This window comes from Phaseolus vulgaris, chromosome 10, assembly GCF_000499845.2.
Source record: "Phaseolus vulgaris cultivar G19833 chromosome 10, P. vulgaris v2.0, whole genome shotgun sequence".
NCBI lineage: Eukaryota > Viridiplantae > Streptophyta > Magnoliopsida > Fabales > Fabaceae > Phaseolus > Phaseolus vulgaris.
The window spans coordinates 27,463,177-27,479,859 of record NC_023750.2 but is presented as its reverse complement, the minus strand read 5'-3'; the positions used below and the strand labels follow the sequence as shown (position 1 = coordinate 27,479,859).

General features: G+C 45.6%; 6 non-coding genes across 6 annotated transcripts; all 6 read right to left on the bottom strand.

Moving 5' to 3' along the window:
* Positions 1-14,616: 14,616 nt before the first annotated feature.
* LOC137819807 (5S ribosomal RNA) lies at positions 14,617-14,735 on the bottom strand. The gene has a single exon (XR_011082420.1). It is a non-coding gene; the product is annotated as a 5S ribosomal RNA (ribosomal RNA).
* Positions 14,736-14,963: 228 nt separating this feature from the next.
* LOC137819935 (5S ribosomal RNA) lies at positions 14,964-15,082 on the bottom strand. Its single transcript, XR_011082495.1, has one exon. It is a non-coding gene; the product is annotated as a 5S ribosomal RNA (ribosomal RNA).
* Positions 15,083-15,321: 239 nt separating this feature from the next.
* Positions 15,322-15,440, bottom strand: LOC137819918 (5S ribosomal RNA). The gene has a single exon (XR_011082484.1). It is a non-coding gene; the product is annotated as a 5S ribosomal RNA (ribosomal RNA).
* Positions 15,441-15,666: 226 nt separating this feature from the next.
* LOC137819844 (5S ribosomal RNA) lies at positions 15,667-15,785 on the bottom strand. Its single transcript, XR_011082456.1, has one exon. It is a non-coding gene; the product is annotated as a 5S ribosomal RNA (ribosomal RNA).
* A 237-nt stretch (positions 15,786-16,022) lies between these two features.
* On the bottom strand, positions 16,023-16,141 carry LOC137819945 (5S ribosomal RNA). The gene has a single exon (XR_011082504.1). It is a non-coding gene; the product is annotated as a 5S ribosomal RNA (ribosomal RNA).
* A 238-nt stretch (positions 16,142-16,379) lies between these two features.
* LOC137819782 (5S ribosomal RNA) lies at positions 16,380-16,498 on the bottom strand. Its single transcript, XR_011082396.1, has one exon. It is a non-coding gene; the product is annotated as a 5S ribosomal RNA (ribosomal RNA).
* Between the last annotated feature and the right edge of the window lie 185 nt (positions 16,499-16,683).

The following is a 16,683-nucleotide window of genomic DNA, read 5'->3' as shown; positions in this document are numbered from 1 at the left end:
AGCCTTTATCTGCTAAGCTGAAGACGATAGCAGAAGACATTCCCGCCATCATAACTAGGGCGGTGCAGAGCTCCACCAGGAAGCTCCAGGACGACCTCTTCAACCTCAAAACAGAGAACAGTACCATGAAGGTTGAGGTGGAGAAGTTGTCCTTTAACTTGACACTCGCGGAGATTGAACACTCCCGAGTAGAAGACGCAATGAGCACTGAGCTCAGATTGGCGCGCAAGGAGGCCACTGATCTCCGCCATAAGGTGCAGCAACTGGCTCAAGAAAAGATTGAACTGGAGAGCAAGATTGTGCCTTATCGCGTCAAGGTGGCTGACCTGGAGGGTCTCATAAAAACTGACGCCGCCAAGGTGAAGAAATTGGAGCAAAGGTCAGCCGACCGAGAGACCCTCCTTGGAAAGGTGGAAAAGGCGAGGGATGACGCCATGGCTGAGCTCGCTGAAGCCAACAAGGAAAAAGGGGAGCTCGCTGCCGAATTGGGACAAGCGCAAGCAGAATCCAAGAAGGTTGCTGAAGACCTTCTCCAGGCTCAAGAAACCAATGAACAACTCAAGAAGCAAGTTGAAGAGCTGGAGCAGCAGAATAAGGAGCTGAAAGAACAAACTGAAGATCTCGAGAAACGGATTGAGGAACTTCAGAAGCAGATTGAAGAACTCAAGCTGAACTCTGCTCAAATTCTGGCTGCTGGATTCGAAGCTGCGCGGGAACAATTTGCCTGCTTGTTCCCCGACCTGGACCTCAGCATGGTGTCTCTTGATAACGAGGTAGTGGATGGGAAAGTGGTTCCCGCTGAAGACTAATCGATCCTCTCCATCTGCTACCTTCGTGCCTTTCCCTTGTATATAATTATGTAATAAACTCGTACTTTCTTGTACACGTATTTTTGAGCTGATACTTTACTTAATGAAATTACTTTTGCATTTCTTATTGTAACCTCTTCGTCTACCTTTAACTTTCCCTGCGTGATTTACTTCAAAGAAATAACTTAGTAATCCTGTAGGCACGATCTTGTACTTAGCTGTTTCGAACCATCTCAACTTCGAATAATAATCACATTTATCAACTCGTAAACTTAAGGCAATGAACCTTAGCGTAAAATGATACTTCAAGCAATGGACTTTAACTCAACCCCTGGCTTTATAACGTCGCTACACCCGATCTGCTTCATCAAAACGGGTCTTTGACTTCTTGCCATTGCTTGAACGTTTCCTGGTCGCCTGAGACTCTTGGCAACACCAGCTTCTTCCTGCCTTCACAACTTGGCCATTGCTCTTTCATCTGGGGGTAGAGGCGCCTTTCGGATCCTTCTCCACCTCCTTGTGCTTCAGAGTAAGAGACCGGGTGGCTAGGCGTTCTCTTCGAACCTACCTTAGCCACCCTCAGAACTTCTTCCACCCTCTACACCATACCTGAACTCGTTCGAAACGAGAAGGATTTTATCTTGCCTGAACTCGCTCATAGGCGAGAAGGTCTTTAACTCGCCTGAACTCGCTCATAGGCGAGAAGGTCTTTAACTCGCCTGAACTCGCTCATAGGCGAGAAGGTCTTTAAATCGTGCCTCTACATTGCCCCAGGGGTTACATCTCCTCCCCCCCAGAAACACTGAGGACTTTTCACTGGTGCCTCTACATTGCCCCAGGGGTTACATCTTCTCGCCCCCAGAAACACTGAGGACTTTTACTGGTGCCTCTACATTGCCCCAGGGGTTACATCTTCTCGCCCCCAGAAACACTGAGGACTTTTACTGGTGCCTCTACATTGCCCCAGGGGTTACATCTTCTCGTCCCCAGAAACACTGAGGACTTTTCGCTCTTCCTTGCCTGCGCTCGCTCAGCGACGAGGAGGTCTTTAACTTGCCTCAGGACGCGCGAGGGCGTTGAGGTCTTTTAACTGGTGCCTCCGGTCGCCGAAAGACGATGAGGACTTAAAAAGTTTAACTGATGCCTCCAATCGCCGAAAAACGATGAGGACTTAAAAACTTTAGCTGATGCCTCCGATCGCCGAGAAACGATGAGGACTTAAAAACTTTTTTAGAAAGCATGCAATATATCTTTTCTTGCCTTAAATCACGTATAAGTGACAAGGTCTTTCTTCAAAACTTTTTGGAAAACAGCAAGCATGCAATCTGAAAACGCCTTATACTTCGAAAACTCTTCTTTTATTGGGTGGCCTCATTAAAAACCCTCCTTAGGGAAAAAAGAGTGCCCCCTTCAAACTGTTTTATCAGAGACATTGTAATATAACTTTTGTGTTTGTCTTTACTTACAAAGCTCTTAACTATAGTACAACTTCAGGTGCGTGGCGTTCCAGGTGCGAGGAATCGCCCCTCCTTCCAGCGTCTCTAAGCGGTAGGCGCCGTTCCCGAGCGCCTCGGTTATTCTGAACGGTCCCGTCCACTTAGGCGACAGCTTATTCTCCATCTCGTACTGGTGGGCTTTCCTCATCACCAGGTCGCCTTCTCTGAACTGCCTTGGCATCACCTTCGAGTTGTACCTTCGTTCAATCCTTCTCTTCACCGCCTCAGCTTTCAGTCTCGCCTCTTCCCTGACCTCATCCAGCAGATCCAGGTTCAGCCTTCTCTCTTCATTCGAGTCTTCCTCTACGAAGTTCTGGAATCTCGGCGAACTTTCCTGGATCTCTACTGGAATCATTGCATCACACCCATAGACCAAGCTGAACGGGGTCTCATGGGTTCCTGACTGTTCGGTGGTGTGGTACGCCCAGACTATACGGGGTACCTCCTCAGCCCAGCTTCCCTTGGCTTTCTCGAGCCTCCTCTTCAATCCTCTCAGCAACACCCGATTGGCTGACTCCACCTAGCCATTCGTCTGCGGGTGCTCGACGGATGCAAACACTTGTTGAATTCCCACCCCTTCGCAAAGCTTCTTCAACAAGTGACTTGCAAACTGAGTCCCATTGTCCGACACCAGGCGCTTAGGCACTCCAAACCGGCACACGATGTTCTTCCACACGAAACCTTCGATCTTGTGTGCGGTGATCTGGGCCACTGGTTCTGCTTCGATCCACTTGGTGAAATATTCAATTGCCACCACCAAGTACTTCATCTGCCTGATCGCCAGCGGGAAAGGTCCCAGGATGTCGATTCCCCACGTATGAAACGGCCAAGGGCTGTAAATCGACTTCAACTCCTCGGGAGGCGCCTTGTGCCAATCGGCGTGCTGTTGGCACTGTTTGCAACACTGCGCATACTTCTTGCAGTCTTCTCTCATCGTTGGCCATTAGTAGCCTGCACGGAGAGTCCTTACGGCCAGAGCTCAACCCCCGACGTGGCTTCCGCATATACCTTCGTGGAGCTCCGCCATGATTCTCGTGCACTTCTCGCCATGTATACATTCCAGGAGCGGGTGAGTGAACCCAAACCTGTACAGATCGCCATCAATCAGGGTGTACTTGCTAGAATTCTTCTTTACCTTCCTAGCCTCAGTCGGATCCAGTGGGAGAAGGCCATCTGCCAGGCACCGCTTGTACTGTGTTATCCAAGTGTCTGGCTCATGGGTAGCGCAGACCTGCATCACGTTCACCTTCTCTCCCCGACATGCTCTGATTCTCGGCGATCTCAGAGTTTCTTGCGTCAGGGACTTATGGCTTCTTGCTGCTTTCTCCGTCGACTTGCTTATCTGAAGGACCAGGTGATCTGCCACAAATGCTCTTGGCGTCTTCAGAGTTTCTTGAATCACCGTCCTCTGCCTACCCCGCTTGCCTGAACTGGCGAGCTTAGCTAGCAAGTCAGCTCGGGCATTCTGCTCTCTGGGCACATGCACTACTTCAAAGGAGGCAAAGGAACTCTTCAACTCCTGCACATATTCCAGATAGGCCGCCATTTGTGGATCTTTAGCCTGGAACTCGCCTGTTACTTGCCCTGTGACTAGCAGCGATTCATTCTTAGCCATCAGCACCCTAGCTCCCATCTCCTTGGCCAGCAAAATTCCGGCGATCAGCGCCTCATACTCTGCTTGATTGTTACTGGCTTTGAAGGCAAATCTCAAAGATTGCTCGATCAGCACGCCATTGGGCCCCTCTAAAATGACTCCAGCACCGCTACCCTGCTGGTTCGACGATCCATCCACCGAGAGCACCCAACGGAAGTCGTCCCCTTCAACTCGTATTGCCTCAGACGAGAGCTCGACCACGAAATCCGCAAAGATTTGCCCCTTGATCGGGCCTCGAGGCTCATATTTGATATCAAACTCTGACAATTCTACTGCCCATTTCACCATCCTTCCTGCAACGTCAGGCTTCTTCAAGACCTTCTGCATGGGCAGGTCAGTCATCACCAGTATGGTGAAGCTATGGAAATAGTGGCGCAACCTCCTCGCCGAAAACACCACAGCCAGCGCAGCCTTCTCCAGGGCCTGATATCTCGTTTCGGGGCCCTGCAACACCTTACTAACAAAATAAATAGGCTTTTGTGCCTGATCTTGGTCTTGGGCGAGCACCGCACTCACCGCCCTCTCAGTTACAGCAAAATACAACCTGAGAGGGATCCCCGCCAGCGGTTTGCATAAAACCGGCGGGCTCGCCAGATACTCCTTCAGCTTGACGAAGGTTTCCTCGCACTCCTTCGTCCAGGCAAACTTGTTATTGCGCCTCAAGCACTGAAAATAGGGATGGCCATTCTCTCCGCTAGCTGACACGAAGCGAGACAGGGCTGCCATCCGTCCTGTTAGCTGCTGGACCTCTTTCACCGTAGCTGGGCTCCTCATCGCCAAGATGGTGGCACACTTGTCGGGGTTGGCCTCTATGCCTCTTTCAATCAAGAGGAAACCCAAAAACTTTCCAGCCTCCACGCCGAAAATGCATTTCTCTGGATTAAGCTTTAATCTGAACTTGGCGATCGTCGTGAACAATTCTTCCAAGTCCGCAACGTGCTTGCTCTTTTCCGGCGAGGTCACGACCATGTCATCGACATACGCTTGCACATTCCTTCCCAGCATCGGTGCAAGCACTCGATCCATCAGCCTCTGGTACGTGGCCCCCGCGTTCTTCAGCCCAAACGACATCACCTTATAGCAGTAGCACGACCTCTCCGTCATGAAGGCTGTCTTCTCTTCATCCATGGGATGCATCTTGATCTGGTTATACCCCGAGAAGGCATCCAGGAAACTCAGCAACTTACACCCTGCAGCACTATCTACCAGGGCGTCTATGCTTGGTAAAGGGTACGAATCCTTTGGACAAGCTTTGTTCAGGTCGGTGAAATCGACGCACATGCGCCATTTCCCGTTACTCTTCTTCACCAGCACGACATTCGCCAGCCATTCAGGGTACTGGACTTCCCTGATGTGGCCTGCAGCAAGGAGTTTCTGTGTTTCATCTCTAATCGCCTGCCTCCTCTCCTCGTTGAACTTTCTTCTTCTTTGTCGCACTGGTCTCACCAAGCTGTCCATCGCCAGATGATGGCACAAGAAGTCGGGATCAATCCCGGGCATGTCCGAAGCGGACCATGCAAACGCGTCCAGATGCCGCTCAATCACCTTGGCGATCTGGTCCTGGAGCTCGACCTCCAGAGATCTTCCCAGCTTGAAGATCTTTCCCCCGATCTCTTTCTCGAGCCACTGCTCGACAGGTTTTGGCCTGGATTCTCTGGCGATCCCCTGCTCTCTCGCTTCCTCAGGGCGATTCCGCGCCTCTTTTTCCTCCAGACCAGCGTTCCCCTCCCCCAGCTCAGCGTCCACCATCTCCACGTCCCTTCCGGCGGTCTCTTCTGTTACCGTCGATCTGGGCTTCACACCGGGAGGTGGGGTGGTTGTTACATAACTCACTGATCTCTTGTTTTTCAGGCTATTCTCATAGCACTTTTTTGCTTCTTTCTGATCAGACTTGATCGTGATCACCACCCCCTCCATAGACGGCAACTTCACCTTCATGTGCCGAGTCGACGGTATAGCGCCTATCCTGTTAAGCGTGGGCCTTCCCAACAGGATGTTGTATGCTGAAGGAGCGTTTACAATGAGGTACTTGATTTTCTCCGTCCTCGAACCAGCCTCATCTGTAAACGTGGTTCTCAACTCAATGTACCCTCTGAACTCCACCTGGTCACCAGCGAACCCATACAGGCACCCTCCATAGGGCCTTAGCTGGTCAAGGGGCAACTCCAGCTGCGTGAAAGTCGGCCAGAACATCACGTCTGCCGAGCTTCCCTGATCCACCAGAACTCTGTGGACCTTCCTTCCCGTCGTAATCAACGAAATGACTATGGGATCGTTGTCATGGGGCACAACGTCCCGAAGATCCTGCTTGGTGAACGTAATGTCCACCTCCGGCGAGTGATCTTCAAACATATCCACTGTCATCACCGACCGCGCGTACTTCTTCCTCTGCGATGCGGTGCATCCACCACCTGAGAAGCCTCCTGCAATGGTGTGGATTTCCCCGTGGATAGGCATCTCGTGTTGCTGGGCTTCTCCACCTGCTGGCTGGGAACTCGACGCTCCCCCTGTTCTCCTGTCCAGCAGATAGTCATTTAGGAACCCGCTCTTAACCAGATCATCGAGCTGATACCCTAAGGACAAACACGAGTCCAAAGTGTGGCCAAAGCCCTGGTGAAACTCACACCAGGCGTCTGGCTTTGCTCCCAGCACCTTGTCGCCCACCTTCTCAGGCGCTTTCAACCTAGCAGATATATTGGGAATGGCGATCAGGTCTGCCAATCCCATAACAAACTTGTGCTTAGGCGGGCGATTGTATTCCCGGCGTGCTGGTTGCTGGCGTCCCTGGCCCCTCCCCTTGTTCCTCCTATCATAAGGATGGCGAGTCCTCTGGTCCTTCCTGGCCGCCGCCGCTGTCTCCAGCACCCTTTGCGGCTGGATCCTGGTCTGGGCGCGTGGCCTAGCGGGAGCCACGCTCCCTCTCTTCTCAGCGACCTCACTCTCGTCGGCGATGTGAGCCACCGCAAGTCGCCTGACCTCAGCAAACGTTGCAGGGTGAGCCCTGATCAAGGCCTCGCAGAATGGTCCTGGCAGCACGCCCTTCTTGAATGCATAGACCAGCATTTCTTCATCTTTGGCCGGCGATCTGACCATCTGCGCTCCAAAGCGATTCAGGTAGTCTCTGAGGGATTCTCCCTGGTACTGCCTTATATCAAACAAATCATAAGACACCCTGGGCAGTGCCTTGTTCACGATGTATTGCTCGACGAAAACCTTCGAGAACTGCTGAAAATTGGTTATGTGACCGTTAGGTAGGCTCACAAACCATTCCAACGCCGTTCCCTGGAGCGTGCTCACGAACATCTTGCAATACACGACGTCCGACCCTCCCGACAGCATCATCTGCGTATGGAACGTGGTTAGATGAGCCTCTGGATCCTCCACGCCGGTAAAGATAGCCTTGACAGGGACCACGCTCGTAGGAATAGGCGTGTCAGTAATCGCTTGAGCGAAAGGCATAGGGAAAACACGAGGTGGCGACGACGGCGCGACCTCTTCAGCAATAGGACGCCCTTGCTGCTCCTGAAGAGCTTGACGCAGCTCCTCAGTCACCTTGGTGAGCTCATCATTCCTGGCCCGAGAGGCGGCCAAGTCCTCATGCATTCGCGCCTGTACTATGCGCGAGGCTTCCACAGTCGCCTGCAACGAGCGCATAATATCTACCATCTGTGCCATGGTCATGGCGGCGTCGCCTTCAGCAGCGACAGGCGCCACGGGGCTTGAACGATTGCTTCTCATTTTTCTCAGGAAACTCAGCGAATCACAGAATGCAGCGAACAACACTTACTTCAGCTACGATCGATTCAGCGATCAATCGGAAGAAACTGTGCGAAGCTTCGCAAGGAAACTCAAGAGCACCGCAAACCTTCAAAGAAACTTGCAACTCCACCAGAAACCACCTCTTCTTCCACGAAAAAAATCGAACAAATCGAAGAGCTCAAACTCCACCGAACAAATCACGCGTAAACAGCAGAAAACCTCACTTCACCGAACAAAACCTCAAACGAACGGTGGAAAACGTGAGAAACACTGAACAAAAGCCAGATGAACAGCGAACAACAGTTGCACCAGCACACAACCACACAGAAAGCTACGAAAACCTCCAAGACTCACGCTGTGGATGGGAGCAAGTTTTACACGGCCCCACGGTGGGCGCCTGATGATCCTGCCTGTTGACCGGAATGCTGGAAACTGCCTCGTCAAAGGATCGACGTGCGCACCGCTTCAAACCTCCGTTCTTCTTCGAGATCCACCTCAAGAACCTGCAAAGGAACAGAGCGGCGCCGCTGCGGCCGATCGCACTCCAACGCCCAAGTCAGTGACCGAATCACCAAATACTAAGAGAACAAGAACCGTGCAAATTCTCTCTCACAGTGTGCTCTAGAACTCGCAAGCGTAAAGAGTATAATCTGAACGTGCGTACCTCAGAAAGTTCGTTGAGAACTCTTATATACCTGGTCACTTTCTCTCTCCTGGCAGTTACAGACTTAGACACGTGGCTCGCATCCAACTGTACACGTGCCATCATCTGGAGCCTCCTTGACTTGGGCGTTGCTTCTACTCTCGTTTTGCTAAGTTACCTATGCATGGTATTGCCCAGTACATAGCTAACTTGGGAGCGTGATCTCTATTGGAATTGGCGAGTTAGGGTGCTCTCGTACACCTACCCTGTGGTCTCGCCGGCCGCCTTCATAATCTGCACCACCTTCATCTCTGGCGATGTGCTTGTTCTGGCGATCTCCTATCACTCAGTCGCCTGAATTTACAATCTGGCGACTTCATCTTAAGCTGGGCGATCGCCTGGTATGCTGGAGGTCGGAGCACGCCAACTTAATAACTGGCGACTACACAAGCCCCCCGACCTCTTTCCCTTCTACCAACCTGGCGCCTTGTCAGCACGCCTATACTGTAGCTGGATGCCACGTCATCACTTCCGACTACCAGGGCGGTACAAGAGCATTAGTCAATTTTTCTTTCAAAGTATCAAAAGCATTTTGTTGTGCTTCTCCCCAATGAAAGACCACATCCTTTTTCACTATGTCATTGAGTGGTGCGGCAATGGTACCAAAGTTTGGGACAAATCTTCTATAGAAAGAAGCAAGCCCATGAAAACTTCGGACCTCATTCAAAGATTTCGGTGTAGGCCAATTTTGAATGGCCACCACCTTTGTTTTGTCCACATGGACCCCTTTACAACTCACAACAAACCCTAGGAATTCTATATGATCAAGAGCAAACATACATTTAGCAAGGTTAGCATACAAATGTTCCTTCCTAAGGGTTTCCAAAACTCGCCTAACATGCAACCTATGGTCATTCAAAGATAAGCTATAAATGAGAATGTCATCAAAGTAAACCACAACAAACTTACCAATGAAAGGTCTAAGAACATGATGCATGAGGCGCATGAAGGTACTTGGTGCATTAGTTAAACCAAAAGGCATAACTAACCACTCATATAAACCAAAGTTGGTCTTAAAAGCCGTCTTCCATTCATCACCCGGTTTGATACGGATTTGATTGTAGCCGCTTTTAAGATCAATCTTTGAAAAGATTTTAGAACCATGTAATTCATCCAACAAATCATCTAGTCTAGGTATGGGATGCCTATACTTAATGGTTATGTTATTTATGGCCCTACAATCCGAACACATTCGCCATGTGCCATCCTTTTTTGGCACTAAGATGATAGGCATAGCACAAGGACTCATGCTATCTTGCACCCACCCTTTCTCAATCAAAGCCTCAACTTGTTGGCGAATTTCCTTGGTTTCACTTGGATTGGTCCTATATGCTGGACGATTTGGTAAAGAAGAGCCCGGTATCAAATCAATTTGGTGCTCAATCCCTCTCAAAGGTGGAAGTCCATTTGGAGGATCTTGAAACACATCTTGGAACTCTTCTACCAAATTTTCCAAGCAATGAGAACTATCAACAAGTGATTCTACTCTAAGAGTTCTAGGGATGGCTAACAAAAGAGGATGATGAGCCACTATTTCCCTTTCAATTTCACGCCTAGACACAAGGAGTGTAGGCTTAGAACTCTTATCTTTTTTATCTTTTTCACTCTCCCTCTTTTTCTTCATGATAACTTGGTCCTCATGGACTTCTCTTGGAGAGAGAGATTTTAAAGTAACCTTGTGACCATGGAATTCAAAAGATAGTTTGTTGGTAAAGCCATCATGTAAAACTTTTCTATCAAATTGCCAAGGCCTTCCCAAAAGAACATGAGTAGCTTCCATGGGCACAACATCACATAATACCTCATCTTTGTATTTTCCAATGGAGAAATGGATGAGGACTTGTTTATTAACAATTATTTCTCCTACTTCACTAAGCCATTGTAATTTGTAGGGCTTTGTATGAGAGATAGTAGGCAATCCAAGCTTATCTACTACTCTTGTACTAGCCACATTTGCACAACTACCCCCATCCACTATCAAGGAACAAATTTTGTTTTGAATAAGACATCTTGTATGGAAAATATTTTCCCTTTGACTTTCATCAAAAGGTTGTGAAACTTGTCCAAGAAGTCTTCTCACAACTAACAAGTCCCCTTCAAGTGGACATTCACTCTCTTCCTCACTAGATGCATGAGAATGCAATGAATGCTTAGGAGAATCCGAATCATGCTCACTAACTACAATGCCCTCATGCATGTACATACTTCGTTTGGAAGGACAATTTGCAGCAATATGACCATAACCCATACATTTAAAGCATTTAGTATTAGATGTTCTAGTGGGAGACTTTGGTCTAGAAGTTGATGGCTTAGATTCCTTGGGTTTGAAAGAAGAATCTTTGGAAGGATGTTTAGAAAAAGAAGTTTTGTTTCTCCAAGACTTGGAGTAGTATCCATCATTGGAAGCATTTTTAAAAGAGTTTTTCTTTGCAAGTTGGGCTTCCACCTTCATTGCAAGATGAACTAAAGAGCCCAATGATGAATTGGAATCATGCTCACTAACTACAATGCCTTCATGCATGTACATACTTCGTTTAGAAGGGCAATTAGCAGCAATATGACCATATCCCAAACATTTAAAACACTTTTGACTAGACGATTTAATTGGGGATTTAGGCCTAGAAGTAGATGGCTTAGGATCCTTGGGTTTGAAAGAAGAATCTTTGGAAGGAAATTTTGAAAAAGACTTTTTGTTCTTCCAAGAATTGTTGTAGTAGTCATCTTTGGGAATATTTTTAAAAATATTTTTCTTTGCAAGTTGGGCTTCTACCTTCATTGCAAGATGAACTAAAGAACCCAATGATGAATACTCTTGTAACTCAACAACATCTTGAATATCCTTCCTTAGACCACTCACAAACCTAGCAATCATAGCTTCCTCACTTTCTTCTAATTTAATTTTAAGCACAAGCGTCTCTAGCTCCTTATAATATTCATCCACATTTAGCGTGCCTTGTTGAAACCGTTGGAGTCTCAACATGAGGTCTTTCCTAAAATGTGGGGGCACAAATCTAGCGCGCATGTGATCCTTTAAAGAGTTCCAAGAGTCCACGGGAGGACCCTTGTGATAGATAATGTCCTTTACAATTCCATGCCACCATTTCATGGCATAATCACTAAACTCTAGGGTGGCTAGCTTGAGCTTATGCTCATCTTGGATCTCATGGATCTCAAAAATTTGTTCACACTTAGCCTCCCAATCTAAATATACATTTGGATCACTAGAACCATTAAAACAAGGTAACTTGACCGAAGGAAGCTTAGACTTTGCATCATGATAGAAGCCATTGCCGTAGTGAATTCTTTCCCCTTGGTGATGATGTCTTTGTCCATGGACTTGGGGTGGAGGTCTCCTTCTCCTATGCTCATCTTCACGGCCAACATCATTTGAAGAAGCTCTTGAAGATGGTCTATGAGAATGATGTCCATCATGGATAGAAGGAGATGGTCTAGCTTGTTGGACCTCCATCTTTTGCATTTTCTCCTCCAACCGTCTAATTGTTCTTTGAGCTTCATGTAATTCACCAAGAATTGAAGCTTTGGAAGGAGAATTCTGCTTGTAGGATGCATCACTTGAAAATCCAGCCATTTGTAATTAAAAACAACAAACACACAAAACAGCAAACAAGTTAAAAAATTAGCAAAAACAGTGAACTTTGCAATTGAAACTGCCGAAGTGAAATGAGGTAGAAAAAGAGGTCACTCTCAAAGAAATAATGTTCTTGCACCAATCTGATCTTGAGGCCTTGGAATCCTCAAATGAAAGATGTCAAAGCAAGCACACCAATCTCAAAAGCAACCACCACAAAACCAATGAAACAATAAAGACAAACAAGAAAATGTATAAGCAAAGAAAGGTAATTGCAAAAGGAAAACTATATGTGAGACAAACTCAAAGAGTAAGAATGAAAGACAATCAAGAAAATAAAGAACTCAATGAGAAAAGTAGGCACACAAAAGAATACTTAAGGAAAAGTTCTAGAGTAGATGAAGAAAACAAAAAATTAGCTACTGGAAAATTTATTTTTTTTTAAAAGGCAAACTGTGCTTGATATTCACTGATTTAACTGGAATGATGTAGAGCGAACTGGATTATGAAATTTAAATCACAGAAACTTCAAGATGTTAACTCAATAATGGCACTGGAATCAATTAAAAACAGTAAGCCAATTGAGAGAAATAAATTTTTCAAAATCGCTGCCAGATTACCGTATTTTTTTGGGCAGAATTGTACACTTTTTTTATTTTATTTATCATTTTTTGTGTACTTCGTATTTTTGAATGATTCTTTTTTCTATTCTTTTCTAACACTTTGAATATCTCAAATCCAGAATTTCAGAATTTTCCAGTAAGTAAATCAATTGCAATAAGGAAAAACAGTATGCACTTTTTTTTTCAGAAACAGAGGAATCCTAATAGGAATAAAAAAACAGGATGATGAACTAGCAAAGACATAATAGAAAATGATGTATTGGAACTTGTATAGGTCTAGAATACAAGTATGAACTCAACTCTAAAAAGAAAATGCACAAAGGATCAACATCAATTCAGAAAATTATATGACACCAAAGCAAGAAACAATCAAAACAATAAAAGTACTACTAAAAGTAATGACAAATATGGAATAACATGACTAAGACAAAACTTGACATGATTACAAAATTAAAAGACACATCACAAATTTTAACAACAAGTGAAAGGAAGCTTAAGGTAAACTCTAGGAAGGATAATGCCATTCCAAAAGAGCAACCATACTCATAAGAATTATGAGTGCCATAAACCTTTTCACAAGCACTTGGTGTAAAAGAAAAACAACAAGAATACTCAATTAAAATTCTAAAACAGAAACTTAAATTGCAAGAAAATTAAAGAGCTCTTGAAATTAAAGTGCACACAACTCAACAATTAAACAAGAAGAACCTAAGACTCATGATACCACATGATGTGATTCCACTAGCCATATAGAGAATGATTCTTGACATTCTTAGGAATCACCTTGAGCTGGACATTATAGAGGCACTTTTCTTAGAGTTGGATCATTGTTCTAAGACAAGAACTCACCAAAAACTAGTACCAAATCCCAAACTCATTTGGATGCTCCACATATTGTCAAATTGAATCAACAAAGAGAGGTAAAATTGAAAGGACCGAACAGAATTGAATAAGCAAACATATGAACCGAACAAAAGTGAAATTAAAAGACAAGAACAGAATATAGGTGCTGGAAAAACAGAAAAACCGAACCAAACAACTCAAGAACACAAGACAACATGAACAATTGAAAGAGAAGAAAGGAAGGAGAAGAGAATGCTCATGAAGATGGAAGAATGTTGGATGATCTCGCCACTAGAAGTGTGGAATGCTCCTAGATCAGAGTGATGCCGCCACTTGAGGACTCCAATGATCCATCAAGATAAGACTAGAGAAGAAGGCTCCAAAAGCTCTCCAAAGTTCACTCAAAATTTGAGTAGAGTTTTCTTAGATTAATTCCAATCTGAATTTTACAAAGGAAGCACCTCTATTTATAGCCTAAGGTGCTGAAAAAATAGGTGGGAAATTTCAAATAAACTCATTTGAAATTCCCACCAAAAACAAGTCACATGGGAGGTGTGACCTTTTTCTACTATGACACCTCCCAAAAACTACACCTACACCTATCTACTAATACACCCCCCTCCTAAAGCTCCTAACTAAAGCCTAAAAGATGCTAAAACAAAAGAGGTTTCTAATGTTTCCCTCTAAGCACCTTCAACTAAAGAAATTACAAAAAGAGAAAATAAATGTCCTCTAGCTCCCAAAGCTTTGAACATGCTTCTTGTAATCCTTTTTGGTGGACTTTGGCCTCCATGGGCGTCCTCTATTTGCGCCTCCACCACTTCTTGATCTTGTTGATTGGCCTCCATGTCCTCTTGAGCTTGATCTCCATCAATTAGTGCTGGTATGATCGCACCTGTCAAGCGTTGCGCGATCAATGCCTATATGGGTTTGCAGGTTGTCTTCAGTTTCAAAATGGTTGGACCTCGAACGCGAAAACTCGCTACACAACACTATTTCACGATCGTTTTTGTAGGTACTTTAATATTTTTATTTAGAGGTCTGCAAAAAAAAAAAAACTATAAAAAAGGTGAACTCATGGTTTGACTGTCTAGGCCAGGAAGAGGAAGAAAAACAGAACACAAAAAAGAAATACAAAAAGAAGTGCAACACGAGGACTTCCCAGAAGGCCTCCCATCCTAGTACTACTCTCGCCCAAGAACGCTTGACTGTGGAGTTCTGATGGGATCTGGTGCATTAGTGCTCGTATGATCGCACCTGCCAAGCGTTGCGCGATCAATACCTATATGGGTTTGCAGGTGGGCTTCAGTTTCAAAATGATTGGACCTCGAACGCGATAACTCGCTACACAACACTATTTCACGATCGTTTTTGTAGGTACTTTAAGATTTTTCTTTAGAGGTGAGCAAGAAAAAAAGCACAAAAAAGGTGAACTCATGGTTTGACTGTCTAGGCCAGGAAGAGGAACAAACACACAACACAAAATAGAAATGCAACACGAGGACTTCCCAGGAGGCCACCCATCCTAATACTACTCTCGCCCAAACACGCTTCACTGCGGAGTTCTGATGGGATCCGGTGCATTAGTGCTGGTATGATCGCACCTGTCAAGCGTAGCGCGATCAATACCTATATGGGTTTGCATCTGGGCTTCAGTTTCAAAATGGTTGGACCTCGAACGCGATAACTCGCTACATAACACTATTTCACGATCGTTTTTGTAGGTACTTTAATATTTTTATTTAGAGGTCAGTAAAAAAAAAGCACAAAAAAGGTGAACTCATGGTTTGACTGTCTAGGCCAGGAAGTGGAAGAAAAACAGAACACAAAAAAGAAATACAAAAAGAAGTGCAAATCGAGGACTTCCCAGGAGGTCACCCATCCTAGTACTACTCTCGTCCAAGCACGCTTCACTGCGGAGTTCTGATGGGATCCAGTGCATTAGTGCTGGTATGATCGCACCTGTCAAGCGTAGCGCGATCAATACCTATATGGGTTTGCAAGTCGGCTTCAGTTTCAAAATGATTTGACCTCGAACGTGATAACTCGCTACACAACACTATTTCACGATCGTTTTTGTAGGTACTTTAAGATTTTTATTTAGAGGTCAGCAAAAAAAAGGACAAAAAAGGTGAACTCATGGTTTGACTATCTAGGCCAGGAAGAGGAAGAAACACAGAACACAAAAACGAAATGCAACACGAGGACTTCCCAAGAGATCACCCATCCTAGTACTAATCTCGCCCAAGAACGCTTATCAGCGAAGTTCTGATGGGATCCGGTGCATTAGTGCTGGTATCATCGCACCGGTCAAGCGTAGCGCGATCAATACCCATATGGGTTTGCAGGTGGGCTTCAGTTTCAAAATGGTTGGACCTTGAACGTGATAACTCGCTACACAATACTATTTCACGATCGTTTTTGTAGGTACTTTAATATTTTTATTTAGAGCTCACAAAAAAAAGCACAAAAAAGGTGAACTCATGGTTTGACTGTCTAGGCCAGGAAGAGGAAGAAAAACAGAACGCAAAAAAGAAATACAAAAAGAAGTGCAACACGAGGACTTCCCAGGAGGTCACCCATCCTAGTACTACTCTCGCCTATGAACGCTTCACTGCGGAGTTCTGATGGGATCCGGTGCATTAGTGCTGGTATGATCACACCTATCAAGCGTTGCGCGATCAATACCTATATGGGTTTGCAGGTGGGCTTCAGTTTCAAAATCGTTGGACCTCGAACGCGATAACTCGTTGCACAACACTATTTCACGATCGTTTTTGTAGATAGTTTTAGATTTTTATTTAGAGGTCAGCAAAAAAAAAGCACAAAAAAGGTGAACTCGTGGTTTGACTGTCTAGGCCAGGAAGAGGAAGAAAAATAGAACACAAAAAAGAAATACAAAAGAAGTGCAACACGAGGACTTCCCAGGAGGTCACCCATCCTAGTACTACTCTCCCCCAAGAACGCTTCACTGCGGAGTTCTGAGGGGATCCAGTGCATTAGTGCTGGTATGATCGCACCTGTCAAGCGTAGCGCGATCAATACCTATATGGGTTTGCAGGTGGGCTTCAGTTTTAAAATGGTTGGACCTCGAACGTGATAACTCGTTACACAACACTATTTAACGATCATTTTTGTAGGTACTTTAAGATTTTTATTTAGAGGTCAGCAAAAAAAAAGCACAAAAAAGGTGAACTCATTGTTTGA